Raw genomic sequence first — 13,713 nt, 5'->3', positions numbered from 1 at the left:
TTCATTGTAACACATAGCTCGGGGGTGAGCAGAGGTATCCACCACAAGTGCAAGCATCCGTTGAATCCGACCAGGTTATATGTATTCGGATGAGTCGAGTCTTAGTGTATTGTTTTGGAAGGTCATAACGTGCTTGAGTGATGTATGTATAATTGACTGTGAAAGCATATCTGATTGCATGATAAAACCACTTTTGGCTCTAACTTACCCTTCTGTTTTTGTTGTGTGTCTTGCTGTGTGATACTCTCTTTTGCGATGATCATCAACTTGTTGATGTGAGCAGATGCGAGGAACACCCGTGGTCAACAGGGAGGTGATGGTTCCGCTGCTTAGTCTTTGGGTTGACTTCTACCTTTGGGCTCTTCATTTAGGGCTAAGGCCCATGTATTATTTTCTCCGGAAATTGGTTTAAGTCATTTTCATTCTCCTATTTCACTTTGTACCTGCCATCATGGTGTTTCTCTTTTATTCGTCCTCTAAGCAATTGGGATATCTGTAGGAGTGACGTTATACTCTTTTATCCTCGTTTCTTATATTATATTGTGTGACATATCATTTATTTAGCTTTATTAAATAAATGAGGTGTTACATAAGAAATGGAATTAATATATTAATACTAACATTACTAAAGTAAAAATAACACTTAAATGTGACATAGTACTTAAACACATAGAACTTTAATATTTTCATTATATCTAACATCATAACACTCAAATGCAATATGACAATCTTCTTCTAAGTCATTAGGAGTATAAACCTTCTTCCACCTACTTCCTAGTTTACATAAAAGATAGACAAAGTGCAAAAAAATGAAATGTTTTATTCTATTGGAGAAGTCATCAACATATACTTTTAAATACAATTTTTTTAGTTTATATCTAAACCTCAATGATTCATATTAATATGTTTTTGTGAAAACTGAAAAGGTCAAAAGAAAATATGTTATAAAAAAATAAATTTAAATATTTAAATTTATTTGATATGAAATGTTAATCATTTCTGGCTTGGGTGTGGCATTAATTACCTACAAAATATGTTATAAGATGAAAAAATTGATTGAGCAATGTAAATGATCATACACGTTGGAATAAAAAAGGTTTATCATTACTACAAATTAAATTTCTTCATCACTTTTCAAATTATATTTAAAAAATTTTGAAATACAAAAAAAAAAAACCTAGTGTCAATGACATCGAATGACAGTTTTATGTGGCATTAACTACATAAGTTAAATTACAAATATTATTAAGTGTTATTTCAAAAGTAATTAATTTTCAAATTTTAAATAGAAAGAGATTTCATGAGTTGGAATTAGAAAAAATTTGCAAATGTTTCTTGAGCAGTGCAAAACGTTAGATTATCTTGGACTACGCTTACATTAAATGTAATTGTAATCTTGGAATATGAAAAGCATTAATGACAGTAAAATATTTAATTTCTTAATATTTTTTAATTTAATTCTATTTAATTAGTAATAATTAATTTTATCCATTAATTTCATACATTGACTTTTATTTCATATTATTAAAGAATATATTATGATACAAAAAATCATATTAACATGTTATCTTTAAAATTTGAACAATATTTTAAAAAGTTCTTATTATTTATTTTTTTTGTCCATTACTTTCATTAAAGTTCTTAACAATTTAATTAATGTCTCTTCCGAAAGTATATAAAAGAACAAAAATTTTGACAGATTACTTGATATTTTTGAGAAGATAATAAACTACATATATTAAAACAATGGTAGATTATAAAGAACTTTTACATTCATGTTTGTTTTTCACTCTAAACTTCGAAAATAACATAACCCTTCTCCTTTAGTGAGTGAAAGGCATAAAACTTTTTCTAGCCACGACCTATCTTCACAGACGTTGCTGTTATCACCAAATTGCACTGGACTTCGCCTAGTGGTCCATGACACACAATAGTTGAAAGTCCATTGTTGCGAAAATACCTCACTAAGTCTTTTTTATTGTAAAAAAAACCAACCTGCATTCTTCAAATAAATCATCCATCTCCAAAAAAAAGAAATTATATTTAGTGGAAGAAGAAAAGATTCGAAAAAATTTGGGAGATAAAAAGCTTGTACCTTTGTATGGAAGACGAAAAAATTGTACCTTTGTTGTTTTCTTTGAGCAATTCATTCATCTGAAAGAAAACCTTCATTATTATAATCTTCTAGATGCAAAAAACAAATTCTACAAAAGAAGAAAACATCCATTCATTAGAGAAAAAATACATAAAAATGGTAGAAGCAGAAAAGATCCAAGAGAAAAAAAAAAGGTTGTACCTTTGTTGTCTTCTTCAAATATGTCATCTATCTCGAATAAAAACTTCATTCATCACAACAAAAAAGACATGCAGAAGTACTTAAATCTGGTAGAAGTAGAAAACATCAGAGAGAAGACAAAAAAATTGTACCTTTGTTGTCTTAAACAGATGAACGATCTACCAGATTTAAAAATATGTTGAGGAATTAAAATTTAAATCAAAACTAAAGAATAAAAACTTAGAAAAACAAACAATCAGATCTTAGAGAAGAAGAGAATATCAGCCAAAAGTACGAAACTTACTTACCTTTATTGTCGTCATCAAAGAGTGAAAGGTTAAAATATTCAACCTTTAATATGTAGAAGAACGAAAATACGAACAACAAAGTAAATCTGAGAAAAAAACACCAATCAAACAGATAAATGCAACAAAGTAAAGTAGATATGAAAACAAAAACATTTATCCAACAAAAAAATAGAACAAAAATAAGTAGATCTTAGAGAAAAATATCCATAAAAAAGAAAAATAATAGAAAAAAAATTAGATTTGAGAAGATGGTAGAAGAACGACAAAAATCAGAAGTTGTTACCCTTTTTTTAGTAGGGTGAAGATCCTCAAGAATCCTAGAGGAAAACATCAATCCAGAAAAAGTATATCTGAGAAGAACAAATTCATCCAATAGTAGATCTGAAAAAATACACTAAACAAAAATAAGTAGATCTTAGAGAAAAATTACCATGAAAAAAAAAATAGAAAACAAAGTAGATCTGAGAAGATGGTAGAAGAACGAAAAAAAATAGAATTCTTGTTACCTTTTTTGTATTCGTCAAGTTGCTCAAGGCTCTCAGAGCAAAACATCAACCAAAAGAAAGGTAGATCTGAGAAGAAAAAATAAATCGAACAATATACATTGAAAAGCAAATCTGAGAGCAAAGAAATCATTCAACAGAGAAAATAGATTTGAGAGAAAAACCTAAATCCAACAAATCTCGTACCAAAAGAAAAGTAGATTTAAAAGAAATATGTAGATATCAGAGAAAAATATGCATCAAACAAAAAATAATAGAAAGAAAAATATCTGAGAAGATTGTAGAAGAACAATAAAAATAAGAAGTGGTTACCTTTTTTTAAGCACCATGAAGGTGCTCAAGAATATTAGAGGAAAAAATCAACCAAAACCAAAGTAGATCTGAGAAGAACAAATCCATACAACAGTAGCTCTGAGACAAAAACTTCGATCCAACACATTTGGTCAACAAAGAAAAGTAGATCTGAAAACATTAACCTCACATTTAAACAAAAAAAAGTTAGCATAAACACAAAAATCACTTACATAAAAGAAAATATAAGAAGAAGATGAACTCTTTGCTTGAGAAAACTGCAAAAAATCGAAAGCTGGGTAAAAAAATGAACTTTAAATACAACTTACATGTTTCTGCAACCAAAAAGATAAAAGTTCATGTCTTTTGCTCTTTTCAGACTCTTGCATGTCTTCAAACTCTTCATCTGAAGCATTTAAACAAAAAAAAGTTAGCATCAACACAAAAATCACTTAGATAAAAGAAAATATAAGAAGAAGATGAACTTTTTGCTTTAGAAAACTGAAAAAAATCGAAAGTTGGGTAAAAAAATGAACTTCACGTACAACTTTCATTTTGCAACCAAAAATATCAAATCTTGGCCGTGACTCATCTTCTACTCATTTCATTCATCTGAAAATAAACTGAAATCAAATAGCAAAAATAGAAAGATATCTGAATGTTTGAGTGGGAAAGAGAAAAATGAAGCTGAATAGGTTATGTTCGCCATGGTGTTATTTGTGAGTGAGAAGAAGCTGAAGATTATCTGGAAACCATGGTCTTGTGTGCGATTGAGAAAGAGAGAGAGAAGAAGCTTAAGTGGTTTGAATGTGTGAGTTAGAAAGAGAGAGAATAAACTGAAGAAGTTTGAATGTGTCTGAGTGAGAAAGAGAGAGAAGAAGCTGAAGAGGCTTGAATGTGAGTGAGTGAGAAAGAGAGAGAAGAAGTTGGAGAGGTTTGAAAGAGGCTGAGAAAAAAGGAATTGCGTGTGGGACACGTAGGGTAAAAAAAAAATAGTGAGAGAGTGTTTGGTTTTTGATTTAATTTTTAATCTTCAAAATTTTGAGAGATTGACATGTATCCCTTTTTTCCTGTTGTAGAAAAAAAAATTTGAATAGAAGTGGTCCAAAAATATTAAAAAATTGAAGAAGTTGTCATTTGTTAGTTCATAATTGTATATAGTATTTTATATATATATATATATATATGTATGTATATATCATTTTGTTTCTTCTTTCAAAATCTTTCATTGAAATACCTATTTTAAATTGTTTTAATTGGTTGTAAATGGTATTGTAAATCCAAATTCGTGCTTCATTGACAGTATTAGAAACTATAATTGATAAAATGTCTTATTCTATAAAGACTACAATTTCTTATGCAGGATTTGCCATTACATTCTTGAAAACATTTTTATGTATTGAGTTCTTTCAGGGAGGTCAAATTCATTGTTCCATTCGACGTACTCTATATATAATGACTTCATAATACTCAAATCAAATGCAAATTGGACATGCAAAATAATCCATCTAAAACTTATTAAGTTCAAAAAAATTAGGTTTACAATCATTCTTACCATTCCACCAACAATCATTCTATTTATAACAAGACCAATCCTTCTACCACACCCAGCAAGAAAATAAATACTACAAATTGAATACCAAAACTCAACTGAACAAACTATGAAACCCAAATGAAAATCAACTTATTTTATCCGAATTAACTTAGGAGATAAAATTTTGGAATTTTTTTTTAAACTATGACGCCTCTGGATGCTTCCTCGGAGAAATCAAACCCAAACTTATAAACTCCAGAAAAGAAACCTTTGGAAGAAAAAAAGAGATACACAGTGAATGCTTTTCATGTAACTTTAAAAAAGTCGATTTAAATATAATTTATGTTTATAATTTCAGTTTCAGTATTAATTGGTATATTATATTATTAATACTATAATTTATTATTATATTTAGTATTAATATAAAACAATATTATCTACTTTTAATTAATTTGTTATAAAAAATAACTGCAATTAGTTATTTAATTTTTTCATATTATTAAACTTTTTTATTAAATATTATATTTAAATAACTATACATAACTATATACTTAAATAAAATTATATAAAGAAATGAATCATATTGAAATAATAATGATTAATTATATACGTAGTTAGTAGTTATTAATTAACTTACTTATATATTTTTTACATTATCATTTTTAAATGGATAAATGAATTTATGTAAGTAAAAAGTAAAATATAGGTTTAGTTTAACAAACAAAATACTTCACTTAAGCACAAATATCATAATTATTTTCATAAGAACATTTAATTGTTAAATTTTTTTGTGAGTAAAAGTTAAATTAATGTTTATGCAATTAATATATTTTAATTACTTAAAAAGCATAAATATTAACATTAATTAAAGAATATTAGTTGTAAATTTAATATAATTAATTGTTTATTTAATTTAATTTTTGATACAATCATTTGCATTACTATCTCATTTATAATTTTTATTTCAAACTTTAGATATTTAAAAAAGAAATCACTATTTTTATATAGTTTAAATTATAAAAGTTTTTTTACTAAAAGTATAAATTAAAATGTATATATTTTAAAAAAATAAAATTATATGGTTTTATTTAATTTTTTAATATACATAATGGTTCCACATGTAATCATAATACTTATTGTAAATTTTTAATTACATAACATTAAAGTATTATATGGTAAGAAAAATTTCTTAATACATATTCTTATACTTAATGTAAATTTTTAATTACATAACATTAAAGTATTATATGGTAAGAAAAATTTCTTAATACATATTCTTATTTGGGATATTGTATTACAAATGAATTATGACATTCTAAAATTGTTAATATCATTAATTATTAGTACCGATAGAGGTCGTATATAATAAAATAAATGAATTCCTTTTTTTTCATAGTCATATAAATTTTAAATTCAAAGCCATAACTTACAATACATGATTATCTCTAAAGTAAAGAAAAGAGGATATATTTTTTTATATATAAGTTTTTTTTTTTTTATTTAGGTTGTGACCAATGTCATTCTTTTTCATGTTCATGACCTACGCGGATCGGTCAAATGTAAATTCTAAATTTCTGATCAAAATCTAACAAAAAAATAAAAAATGGAAGTGGTTAAAAAACCTTCTATACTTCTAATTACTTGAAAGAAGGTTATCAAACAATGTTTAAATATAATGACATTAAATATAATTTAAATATAAAATTATAAATTTTAGTATTGTTATTTTGTCATTTATTGAAAACTTGCATTTATAATAAAAAAATACATTTTAAAATGTACGAGTATAAAAACTAGTAAAATACACAGATTACGATACTTCAATAACTAAACTTTTAAATCTTTGATGTATCTTTTGAATCTAAGAGTATTTAAGTCTTTAACATATTTTTATTTAAATTAAAGGGATTTAATTTATTTAATACCTTTTTTGCAAACTTATTTATTTCAAAAGTATTTATTATAAATTTAAAAAATTAATTAATTTTAAAGATCCAATGTAATTAAGAAATTAATCTAAATTAATTTTCGTTATGAATTTTTATGTGTTTATAAATTACTGTGCATTAACTTTTTCTTTATCGGTTGTTTTTATTTACTTATTTTGTGAATAGTTTTTTTATTATTGATATTTATTTTTGTTAGAAAAAATAAATAAATTTAAAACCAAAAATCAAATAAAAAATCATTTAAAAGATAAAATTAATAAAATAATTATTTAAAGAGATAAAATTAAAACAAAATGTGTAAACTAAAAGAAAAAAATTTATTTATTTAATGATATATATATATATATATATATATATATATATATATATACACGTAATTTAAATAAAATTTATTCGTGTATGGTTTTGCTTAAATAAACTCGTTCTTAAATACTTAGAATAAACTGATTTAAAAACGTAAAATGAACTGATTTTCTTTGTTAACCCATATAACATGTGTATTTCAATTTCTAGAAAAAATAAAAGGAGATAGCTTTTATAAAACTCTTTACAAACAAATTATTTTATCTTTTAAATTATTTATTGTCTATTGTTTCTTATTGACAAATTAAGCATTGCACACATCGTAAGGAGTGTGCGGTCATGAGATAGCAAGTCCTGACAGAATATGGTTGTAGTGTCTCAGTCATAAGAAAGTGTATCCAAGTTTTCATTACACAAATCCAATCGTCTTTTCCTTTGCCATATTTTCACCCATTCTTCTTTTTGTCTTGCCTTCATCACAAAGAAAGAACCAAAGATAAACCCATCCACTCCGGATGGTCTGTCTCATTTAGCTCACTTCTTTAGCTTCAAGTTTACAAATGTATGACTTTCCTTAATCACCAAGTCACCGACATAGTTATGTCTCTCTGTGCTTGATACTGGGGTCTTATTAGTGTTCCTCTTGGTCAATACAGTTTGTGTCCAAAAGCATGGGATACACTGTGTTCTTGAACACCTCTTTCCTCCTTGTGATATGTTCTTTTATGATTATTCATTTCCACACCCCGGAAACTGAAGTAGTGGTTGTAGCCAAAATTTCAACCTTTGGTAGCAGCAATGAGCAAGAATGTGAGAGCTTAGCCAGCCTAGATGACTTCAAAGCCAAGTGCCTGTACCTGAAATCCAACGATCCTTGTGCTCCTCAGGGCTATATTGATTATCTATACCTTTTCTATTGCCAAATTGGTGGTTACCCTTCATTGGGTTACACCCTTTTATTTCTTTGGCTCCTAATTCTGTTCTATTTATTGGCTAATACAACTTCTCAATACTTTTGTCCCTCCCTAGAAAGCTTGTCAAAATTACTAAGGTTGTCCCCTACAATTGCTGGAGTCACCCTCCTCTCACTTGGCAATGGTGCCTGTGACGTTTTCTCTAGCCTTGTCTCTTTCCAGGGAAGTGGGACACGCAGCGTTGGTTTCAACACAGTTCTTGGGGGTGTTTCGTTTGTATCCTGTGTTGTGGTGGGGACTGTGAGTATTGCAATACGTCAAAAGAGGGTTCAAATTGATAAGTCAGCGTTTGTGAGAGACGTCTATTTTCTCCTTTTGGTTCTTTTTACCTTGTTTGGTATTTTGATCTTTGGCAAGATCAATGTTCTTGGAGCAGTTGCTTTTACTATGATGTATGCTGTGTATGTAGCTATTGCTTATGTCTCTTCCACCCGATGGAAGGAAGGTGTTGCAGGTGGTGGTGGTGGTGGTGATGCTGCTGAGAGGGGTGGTGTTGGTTGCGGCAATGATTTGAATTTGCCTCTTCTCATTGGTGTGAAGAAAGAAGCAATTGATTGTGCTGAAAATGATGCTGGAGAAAATGGATTAAATGCGGAGAAGTATTGTTGCTGTACGAGATATTTAATGTGTCGAGTGCCACTTTATGTTCTGGAGGTGCCCCTTTACTTGCCTAGGAGATTGACAATTCCTGTTGTGAGTGAAGAGAGATGGTCGAAAGTGTACGCAGTGTTTTGTGTTATGCTAGCACCACTTCTCATGTCATTCCTATGGGGGAGTACTTATAACAGAAACAGTTTCTACAGCAAGAACCTTATTGTTTATGGAATTGGAGTTTTGGTGGGAACTATACTTGGTGTAACTGCATATTTCACAACCAAAAAGTCAGGGCCACCAAAGAAGTTCCTATTTGCATGGGTTGCAGGTGGGTTTGTGATGAGTGTGACATGGAGCTATATAATAGCTCAAGAGTTGGTGGGGTTGCTTGTTTCAATTGGGTACATATGTGGAATAAGTCCTTCTATACTAGGGTTAACAGTTATGGCTTGGGGGAACTCAATTGGGGATTTGATGACAAATGTAACTATGGCTTTAAATGGAGGGCCAGAGGGTGCTCAAGTTGCAATATCAGGTTGCTATGCTGGTCCCATCTTCAATATCCTCATTGGTTTGGGCTTTTCTCTTGTCACTTCTACATGGTCAGAGTACCCTCAACATGTTGTGATCCCTAGAGACCCTTATCTTTGGGAGACAATGGTGTTTTTGGTGCTTGGATTAGTTTGGGCACTATTTGTTTTGATAAAAAGAGATATGAAGCTTGACGGACTCTTAGGAGGAGGGCTTTTGTTTGTGTACTTTCTTTCTCTGTTTTCAAGACTGATTCAGACAGAAGGCTCACTCCAATAGTCTAATTTTATGAGTCGTTAGTTAGGTGTTTATTCTTAGTATTTTGTTTTAACATTACCCGGATATTGTTAACATATTCGTGTACCTATTACCAAAAATGACACTATTTTCGATGGAACTAGATTTCTAATAGATTGGTGACAATTTGCTGGCTGTGTGTAATCCTAAGGTGCATTTTGTATCTTCTTTTAAATTCATTTTCTGATTTCATGGTGCTTTTGACTTCTAGACAATTGCATTAAACTTGATATGCTTTATTAAAAATTAATACTTAAATAGCTATGTTTAATTAAATATCAAGGGGAATCAGTATGTTCCAATACTAATATGATATTTTGCAATCTTATTAATGGTGGTTTAATTGGTTTTGACAAATAATAAAAAAATTGTCTGTGGTTGGTGAACTAATTGATCAGTGCCGCTTTGTTGAAGTCTTTGTTATGTACTCTTTCTTCCCCACAAAGTCACTAGACTTGAAAGATTAGGTGAGGAAATTTGCTAAGGTGATAAATATAAATGGATAAAACTGATTTTGACAATCAACCGAAATAGTGGAAGAAAAATGGCTCTGAAAATTAGTGGAAGAAGTTGTAGATAAGAACACTATCAAAGCTACTTTTGGAATATAATATTAACATATTTCTTATTATTAATCATAAAATCAAGAGTTAAATTTTTTCAACGCAGTTATATTATACATTTTTATAAATTTTAATAATTTTAACAATAAACAAAGATATTAAATGTTCTTACAAACCTGAAAATATCTTAAGAATACTTCATAAAAAGCTCTTTACAACACTTTTTAACCTTTAGTCCTTTCATATAATCAAATACCCTTAACCATTTGAGCTAATATTATTCATTATCTTCTCTCTCCACATTATTTAATTTAGAGATTCCCGACCTCGCATTTATTAAATAAATATTTTTATTTATTTATTTTTCTCGGGTGTTACATTCCCCCAAACTTATAAAATTTTCGTCCTCCAAAATTGCACTTACCCGGAAACAACTATGGCTAGGTTTGTCTCGCGAGATACTCCGTTTTCCATGTCTTGTCACGCGTAACTTCATCCCAAAAACCTTCATTGTTTGGATCTCATTCCCCCTCAGTTCCATGACCTGAGAATACAATATTTTCACTAACCTCACGTCTAAAGTCAAATCTTCTTTAATCTGAACCTCATCCCCCTCTGGTGCATGAGTGGGACTTGCAATGCATTTCCTTATCTGTGACACATGAAACACTTGGTGCAAGTTCGCCTGGTTTGGTGGTCTGACAATCTCCTATGCAACTGAACCGATCCTCCGGTTAATTTTATACTGTCGATGAACTTCTGAGTCAACTTTCTGGATTGATCATTCTTCTAATGTTTGTAGTTGCGGTAACCCTAAGAATCACCTGCTCTACCGCCTCAACTTCCAACGACCATCTCTTCCTATTTGCTTACCACTTATGTCTCTATGTTGCATACATCCAATTAGGAACTATTGGCTCCAGCTCTACTTCATATACTAGTTCAATGAAGAACTTCCCCACTCCAAGGTGAAATTCTAGTACCCACCTTAAAACACATATAGGACTCTTCCACCATTGAGATCCTATGCGTCTATTCTTCGCTTGTCTTTGCTAGGTAACTCTGGTTCACACGACACTCTACCCTCACCTTTCTGTTTGATCCATAATTGATACGCCATCGTCGATCTATCTCTTTAGATCATTGAACGCCACTTTCTTGGGTATTGCATCGTTCCAGATGAGATTTGAAAATAACCTATTCACTTTTGCGTTTATGGCCCAATCTCATAAAGAAATCAATTCCAATTAACATTAAGTATGGATTCTTCGATCATCTCGAGACACCACCAAAATCCGAGTACTCTGCACTTAGACGCAACTGTAGTAGAAACCAACATCTCACTACCATCTCCCCTTGCAGACAACCAGAACCTAATTCCTACATTTGTTATTTTCAAGAGTGTACGATCTTAATTAAAACCAAAACCCATACCCCAAACACCACTTTTATACCTTGTATCCTTGAATTTACTTATTTGCTTCAACTGATCCAACGCCATATATCAGAGACACTCCTTTTTCTTAGAACACCACCTTGTCGGGCTAATCCTCCACGCTCTGACTCAACTTAACCTCTTGAGATCCTTCCTCCCTTATTCCTTTCCTAGTTCCTACTTTTTTTTAGCCTTAGCCTCAAACATTTCCACTTTCCACCTCCGACCTCAAACCTATGCTAAGATGTAGTACTAATTTGACTTCTTAACTTTGTTGCACAAGCATGCGTTGATACCTTTTATTAATCTAACCTTTGAACTCAACTCCTTTTGCACAACTTGTGGTATTAGTCCTGAGAACTTGTTCCAGAAGATCCCTTGGTCTAATGTGTTGCTTTTAAACTCCAATGTAGCCTTCTGCCCATTGAACCACCACCTAATATTCCTTGGTCACCGATTCTCACCTTCTGCATAATTGCCTATTCGAGTAAGAGATTGTCTCAAGGGCCCTACCCAACCCTTGTAAAGCAAGTACGTTAGATTTGACCTTGAATTTGCATTCCTCTGTCCCTACATATAGCAAACACACCCCACAAAAGTGCAAGCCTAACAAGAAAAGTATAGGAAACAAACTCAAACTATACTCTCCTCCCTTATACCAAAACCTTTAGTATTAAGAAAGGAAACTATCTTTGATATAGTCATGAGTGTGCACCCTCATCACTCTACCAAGACAGTTTATGTTCTTAATGCTTCAAGTTTCATTCCCATTCCCTCCAAAAAAATAAATCTATAAGATTCACCTTGAACCTGCGGCCTACTATTTTGATGGAACATCCAACACAACCTAAATTGGTTGAAAACTGTCCAGATGCTGGTGTCAAGACTATAAACTTGCACCCCAACATGTACTATCAGTAAACATAACACAAGAGCCACACTCAAGGTGACTCAGCAATCTAATCAAACACGAAGAGTTTCGCAACCGAAACACGACAAGCTCACTCCCCAAGGCCCAAAAATCTTTTGAAAACCATTGCTCTGATACCAAATGTAACATTCCGATCAGATATTACTAATTTAAATAATTAAAAAAAATAGGGATATAAGTATAAAATCGCATTTATGATAATTCCTTTTCCCAAAACGCGGAAAAATTTAAAACTTTTATTTCAACGCACCAAACTCAAATAAACTCGCGGCGTTCAAGTATTACAACTATAAAATGTTTATAAAACTAATACAAATAATTCATAATCTGCCCATAGAAAACTAGTGAAAATCCCCAAGTGTTTCCCACTCTGTCTCTACGCATCCACCTGCTCACCTGCATCAATCCCTACTCCATGTAACAAGTTACATGATCATCGCCAAACAAACACATCTAGGATGAGCTCATATAAATAAGCAAATAAAACATTACATTAAGTAAAGCATCTCAAAACTATAAAACATGTTAGCAAATTTCCCTTTTTCTCGGTTCCTCGACTTTCAACTCTTTCGTTAGACGTCTATTGATTCTACACCCTTTGGTGAGTCCATTGATCGATCTTTGCTGCACGAGTGTCTACTCGCCCCTCCGACTATAGGCCACCACCTGATAGTCCACACGCGGGAATAAATTTGCCACAGCCTCGCACCGTGACACCAAGTGGAGTTCCCTAAAATCAACAGGAGTCCGTAGTTGTTCGCAAACTACCAAACTCAATCAGATGAACTGAAGAGGGCAATCATCCGAAACCTCGCCGTACGAGCCACGATCTCGCACACTCCACTGGACTTCCTAAACCACCAGGCTACAACCTAGAGTGGCCATGTGTTACCCCAATACAAGATACACTCGTAACTGGGCCCCCAGCTAAAGCATCGCATCATGAACATCACCTAAAGTTGTGTAGAAATTCTCCTCGTGTACCAACTCTGCACCAAAATCGCTTGGCGCGCCTCTCGCGTCGCTAGGCGGAACCAGGTTCCAGATTGCCTGGTGGGCATCTCACACCGCCAGGCGCAACGCGCCATACCAAAGCCTTGTCGCACCGTCACCGCCTGACAGTCACCTCACGCTGTTAGGCACCATACGCTCTCTAGAGCCTCTACCAGATCTTTTTCGCTTGGCGGGATCACATTTTCCACCAAGTGCCATGCGTTCCAAGCTT

The 13,713-nt window shown here is 31.7% G+C and overlaps 1 long non-coding RNA gene and 1 pseudogene across 2 annotated transcripts; one reads left to right on the top strand and one right to left on the bottom strand.

Moving 5' to 3' along the window:
• Nucleotides 1-1,755: 1,755 nt before the first annotated feature.
• On the bottom strand, nucleotides 1,756-4,338 carry LOC114186799 (uncharacterized). 2 transcript variants are annotated; one of them, XR_014995518.1, is made up of 6 exons: nucleotides 3,923-4,338; nucleotides 3,399-3,783; nucleotides 3,090-3,155; nucleotides 2,297-2,964; nucleotides 2,096-2,204; nucleotides 1,756-1,995 (listed from the first exon to the last, which is right to left on the bottom strand). It is a non-coding gene; the product is annotated as an uncharacterized LOC114186799 (long non-coding RNA). The 2 variants fall into 2 exon arrangements; XR_014995517.1 differs by having other exon boundaries at nucleotides 1,756-2,204.
• A 3,305-nt stretch (nucleotides 4,339-7,643) lies between these two features.
• LOC114187674 (cation/calcium exchanger 2 pseudogene) lies at nucleotides 7,644-9,703 on the top strand (annotated as a pseudogene).
• Nucleotides 9,704-13,713: the final 4,010 nt, after the last annotated feature.

Source organism: Vigna unguiculata, chromosome 6 (genome assembly GCF_037176805.1).
Source record: "Vigna unguiculata cultivar grain cowpea cultivar isolate G323 ecotype 2 chromosome 6, ASM3717680v1, whole genome shotgun sequence".
NCBI classification, from domain to species: domain Eukaryota; kingdom Viridiplantae; phylum Streptophyta; class Magnoliopsida; order Fabales; family Fabaceae; genus Vigna; species Vigna unguiculata.
Note: the sequence above shows the minus strand (reverse complement) of the source record. Positions and strands in the feature narration are given on the sequence as shown.